The sequence below is a fragment of the Triticum urartu genome, chromosome 3 (genome assembly GCF_003073215.2).
Source record: "Triticum urartu cultivar G1812 chromosome 3, Tu2.1, whole genome shotgun sequence".
In the NCBI taxonomy this organism is placed as follows: Eukaryota; Viridiplantae; Streptophyta; class Magnoliopsida; order Poales; family Poaceae; genus Triticum; species Triticum urartu.
In genome coordinates, this window is record NC_053024.1 from 746,582,865 (window position 1) to 746,588,795 (window position 5,931).

A 5,931-nucleotide genomic window follows, 5' to 3' on the forward strand; every position below is an offset into this window, starting at 1 on the left:
ATACGTGAGATGAGAGTTTAGGAAGGAAGACTCGACAGACCTAAGTCAACCCGTTGCATATTGAGTAATAGTGATCTGTGTGTTGAGTTTCCTGGTAGTTGCCTTCGATTGATTTTCAATTAATGTTTCAACTATGAACATTGGAAATGTCTGACGATGAAAAGGATTTCGGTATGTGCGAATACTGCGAAGACGAGCGCGGCCTGTGCGACAGAAATTTCTTAGTTGGTGGTAGGCTCTTCAGCATCAAGCTGGATGAGACCTTCGAAGTGGATACAGTAAGTCACAACGACAAGTCTTTTTTCGTAATTAAGCATGACATCTGCTTCTTTTGCTTCAACTTATAATTTTAATGTTTTACTATTCTACCAGCGTATCCCCTGCCATGCAAGAATTTATGTCTTGGATAAAATTGTTTCAGTCATATGAAAACTATGGAGGTAAAGAGAGTTCACTTGAGGACCGAGCATGGTTATACTTTTGCCAAAAAATATAAAATGCAGACACATACACCTATTTTGAATGCAAAAATTGGAGATCACTATGCAAGGGTTATGCATTTGAGCCTGATATGCTTATCACTTTTGATATTCGTTCGGAAGATGATATTGAAGGTAATATCGACATCTGGGTCGATGTGCAGACGCCTCCAGTTCTACCATTATGTGAGTTTCTCAACAATATTTATGTCTTGGATATTGTATATTCAAAAAATAGTTGACAACTAATTTCTATTGACAAATTATTTCCATTCAAGCAAACATGTCCGGCGCTTGGTAGACATGACCTACTACTGTCTCGGGGTTGAACTAAACTGCGAGGAGATAAGTCATTATGTTTCATGGCTTGAGGATCTTGATACTGTCAAGACAAATTATTTTCCTGGACAGCAAAGTCCTAATACTCAAAATGTGCGACCACTAGCGTGCGTATTGAACTACGGCCACATCTATTTAGGAAAGATGATAAGATCTTTACTATTTATCCTCTGTGCATCTTTTGCATACATTATTTTTTAAGCTAAACTTCATTGCTAAGTATGTTACTACGATGTTCTTCAACAGGGACTCCTGATGATAGTTGTGCCTCATTAGATCAAGGCTAAAGGTCGCATGAAGATGGTTAACTTACGGCCAAGACATCCTACATTGCACATGAGTGCATTCATGATTTCTAAAAGCGAGCAAGTTTTAATAGTCAAAGACTGGAGCAAAATTGTGAAGGATGACAGAGAATTACTAGAGGGCAACAATTAGAAGCGCAACCCACAATTAGGAGACAGGTTCATCTGCATGCTCCAATATGATGAATCAGGAGTGCTAAACATGTTCTATGCTATTTTACCTGAGAGAGAGCAGCAGGAGTGATTAGCTAGCTAGAATGAGTTTGAAGATGATCATGATGTGCTACACTATGACTATGATGATTAAATAGCTAGTGTTGGTGGTAATGACTATGATGATTATTATTAGCTAGTGTTGGTGGTGATTAGATGGCTACACTATGACTATGATGATTAAATAGTGTTGGTGGTAATGACTATGATGATTATTAGCTAGTGTTGTTGGTGATGATATGATGCAAGAGTTTTTATATTAATATGATGATGATGATAATGATGATGATGATGAGTTATTATATCATTGGGTGAAAGAACCACGGATTAGTTTCAAGTGGATGTATCCTAAGTGACCAAGTCATGGATTATCGTGATCCTAAGTGACTTCATGTAAAAACAATCTCTAAATTGCCACTGTAGGAAACTTGTATAAATGTGTATGAATACGACATAAAATAAAAAAGAAATAAAATACGGAATAATAGTAGTAGCGCAGGCAGTGAGACGGGCTACTAGTATTTACCAGTAGCGCCTTTTGCACGACGCGCTACTACTAAGTAGATATAGCAGTAGCGCGGGCTAGCAAACACTACTGCTAACCTTTATATTGACACGCTACTGCTAGGCTTTTCCCTAGTAGTGATATAGTAGTATTATATTGACACTATAAATTATTTCAATAAAGAAAACGTAATGTTTGAAAAGAATTCACAAAAACCACGAATTTAAAAAAAAAACTGAAAAGGTTCTTACCAATTGAAGAAAGTTCACGAAAATGGAAAAAGTTCGTGACTTTGAAAAACAAACTTAACAAATTTGAAAAGGCATAAAATTGAAGAATGTCCATTGATTCGAAAAATAGTTTGAAAAAAGTTCATCAACTTTTAATAAGAAAATTATGAATTCCAAAAAAGTTCTTCAAAAAAATTCAGGGATTTTAACAAAGTCCATCCCTGTTAGCCATGTGAGTTTTGAGTTCCCGGGGCGGACGTGTAATCACAGTGAGCTGCAGTCGGCTCTTTGGAAAGATAGCTCGTCCTTGGCAAGGTCGTAGAGCAGGTGCATGTTCTGCAACTGGAAGTTGCCGATGACGCTCATGCCGTTGGATGTATGCATCACCATGCATGACGTGGAATTATCCAGCCGCACCCAGTAGTTCTCCGGCGGCAGCACCATGTCTGCTTCGCCACTGAAGTGAAACACCAAGGTCGTAGAGCAGGTGCATGTTCTGCACTGTTCTCCCGTTCAGCTGCGTCCGGAGCTCCTTGCTTAGGGGCCAGTAGGCCCCATGGGCCAGAGTCGCAGTGGGGTTGCATGAGTCGATAATGACCCCGCCGCTGCCGTTTTGTTTCAGAGCAAACACCGTCGGTGGGATGAACAGTCTTGTGTGTCCCACACTTATCCCGATGAGTGGGACATAGTAGAATGGGTACTTTTTGGGGACATTCACGAATGACATGGACATCACAGGGCTGCCGCCGCTAAGACTCGCCAAGGCGCCGACAAAAAGGTGGCTGCTGGCACTGGCAGTGGTGTTGCCGCGAAGATAGGGGGTGTGGCAGTAAGAGAACTTTTTGGCTCCAACCTGAGAGATGAGCGATAGGGGCCGCGGACAAGCCCTATGAGACCGGACGCCCTGTGAAGGGACGCCCTATGAGACCGCGGACAAGCACAAGGTGTGGTTGCATGGCACGGGATGAAAGCTGTCCGAGTTGGACGCATTATAGTAGGGCAGGCCCTGCTTGACGCATGATCCTTTGAGGCTGCAGGTGGAACACTGCGTCCAGATGAGGTCGCTGCCTGTGTCGATGAGGGCCTCCGCGCGCTGCGGTGGGTTGCCGATCAAGTACTCAGCGACGTACTGGCTGGTGTTCCAATGGACCGGCATGGCCGTTGGCCATGGCGCGCTGCACGCGCTCCGCCGTGGTGTAGCTCCCCTTGCCATCAACATGGGTGAGCTCCATGTGGAACCCTGCGCTACTACAAGTAACTAGGGTAGCAGTAGTGGAGCACAACACAACAGCGATCAGCACCAGGCTTAGTTCCATTGTTTCACTCGTTGGTTTGGTGCTGGCTCCTCGCCATGTTATATCTTAATTTGCAACTTGTGGCCTAAATTAAATATGCATGTCTACTATTCAAGGTGAATGAGTATGTAGTTGTTTGCACACAACCACTAATGCAAAGAAATAGAAACAGATGGCGAATCAATTTAAAAATCAAGATATTAATGCAATTAATTAGACAAATAGTTAATTAAATGTGCAATTAAATAGATCTAATGAAATAGGGATTTTTTGTGCTGAATTAATTGAAAAATCAATTCATTGATATGAAGGCTAATAATTAGGCCTACAGACAATTAGAAGTGTAGCTATTTTCCAGTTAATAAGACAATTAATGAATTAGGCAGAAAATTAATCACACTGAATCAACCATATAGCCATTAATGTGAAAACAATTTAAAAAAAACTAGCGCCTAATCAATTTGAAAATCAAATCATTAATACAATAAATCTGCTAGACGGTTAATTACATGTACAATTCATTAGGTCCATTTAAAAATAGATTTTTTTCCCGCTTAATCTCTATTATTAAAGACGTATATGTGTGTAGTCATTCGCCCATAACCATTAATGCAAAAATTAGAAACAGAGTAACACAATTAATTAGGTACATTTCAATAGGAATTTTTTGCATCCAATCAATTTCAAAACTAAGGTATTAATGCAACTTATTAATTAGTTAGACAATTAATTAGCCCTACAGGTAATTAGAAGTACTCCCTCCATTTGTATATAAGGCCTAATGTGTTTTTCTAGACTAATTTTGACCATACGTTAGAGCAATAATATATAACATGCATGTAACCCCAAGCACACCGTTAAGTTCATATGTGGAAGGAGTATCTAATGATATAATTTTCATATGATACATCTTATATATTATAAATCTTATCAGTAGTCAAAGCCAACCTCGAAAAATGCAATAGGCCCTATATATATGGATGAGTGAGTAGGGATTTTCTTCGCGCAGAATCAGTTTAAAAGCGCTCGTGGGTGAGGAAGGCCAGCCGACTTTCGCTGGCATTGTCGAGTACTAGCGGGCTCTTAGGGCATGGCGGACCAATGCTTGCCACCATGGACAACGGCCAACAAGCCCTCGCGACATGGGCGACCGGATGGCGATCGTGCTCTGCAGGACGTCCACACACTCGACGGTAGCTCACTGGAGGACGAGCAAGTAGTGACGTTCGAGGGCTCCAATTGCGCCTTCGAAGACAATGATGATGATCGACGACAATCGGCCACACGACACCATTTTTTTATATTGTTCTATCCTGTAGCAACGTACGAGTATGTATGTAGTTAGTCTCGATAATATGTGGAAACAAACCAACTAACGGAGGATCAATTATGATACATTCATAATTTAATACACTAGCTAGTATAATCAAGTCTTGGGTGCCACTAGTAGAAAAAGGGCCTGTTGTCCCGGTTCGTAAGGGCCTTTTATCCCGGTTCCTGAACCGGGACTAAAGGGTCGGTACTAATGCCCTGTCCCTTTAGTCCCGGTTCAATTCAGAACCGGGACAGATGGGCCTCCACGTGGCCTGTGCGCGGAGCCCAGGCAGGAGGGCCTTTGGTCCCGGTTGGTGGCACCAACCGAGACCAATAGGCATCCACGCGTCAGCATTTCTGTGGCTGGGGTTTTTGTTGTTTTTTAGAAAGGGGGGGGGGGTTGGGGGGTTTTGGGGGGTTAATTTAGGTGTTTCATATATTGTGTTAGCTAGCTATAATTAATAGAGAGAAGTGTCCTCTCTTATGTCCGTGCTTGGTCGACGCTACGTACTATACATACGTATAGAGAGGACTAGACACGCTAGCTAGCTAATAAGCAAACGAAGGAAACAGAAGATCGTCATGAACATATATGCATACAGAGAGAAGTGATATCGACCACCTCTCCTTCTCCAAGAGATTGGTCGAACAACAAGTTCTCGTATATCTATCCGACACTACCGGCTACATATATACAATAACTATCTCTTACAAATATAATCTCCTAACATACGGACTCATGGTCCACATAGTATTCTCCGTCTTCAGCGATCACGTGGTCAAGAAAGAATGCCGCCAATTCCTCTTGAATTGCTCGCATGCGAGCTGGTGCTAGGAGTTCATCCCGCTTCCGAAACATCTAATTTGAAGAAGGGGGTCAATACATATATATATGAATGAATGAAACTCAACACAAATGATGATAATAAAATAAAATTGTGAATGTTGTTATTTACGCAATTCATATTGTCCGTCAGAGTAGCCCCACTCACAGGTCGTGTGGCGGATGGACTCGCAAACGTAGTATCCACAAAAATCATTCCCTTGTTCCTGCCACAACCACTTTACAAGAAATAGAGGTCAATCAAACTGATAAGCAAGAATGCCAAATGGTATTGATGAAACTAGCGCTTGAATCAATAGGAGATGCGCGGAACATGCTACTATAGTACTTACTTTCGGGTGTCTAAATTGCAGCTTCTTCGGGAGTCCCGGAGCTTTTTTGGTGAATTTTTTCCAAACCCTGCCAGA

General features: G+C 41.7%; 1 pseudogene; it reads right to left on the reverse strand.

The window, feature by feature from the left end:
* Positions 1-2,335: 2,335 nt before the first annotated feature.
* On the reverse strand, positions 2,336-3,387 carry LOC125547426 (annotated as a pseudogene).
* Between the last annotated feature and the right edge of the window lie 2,544 nt (positions 3,388-5,931).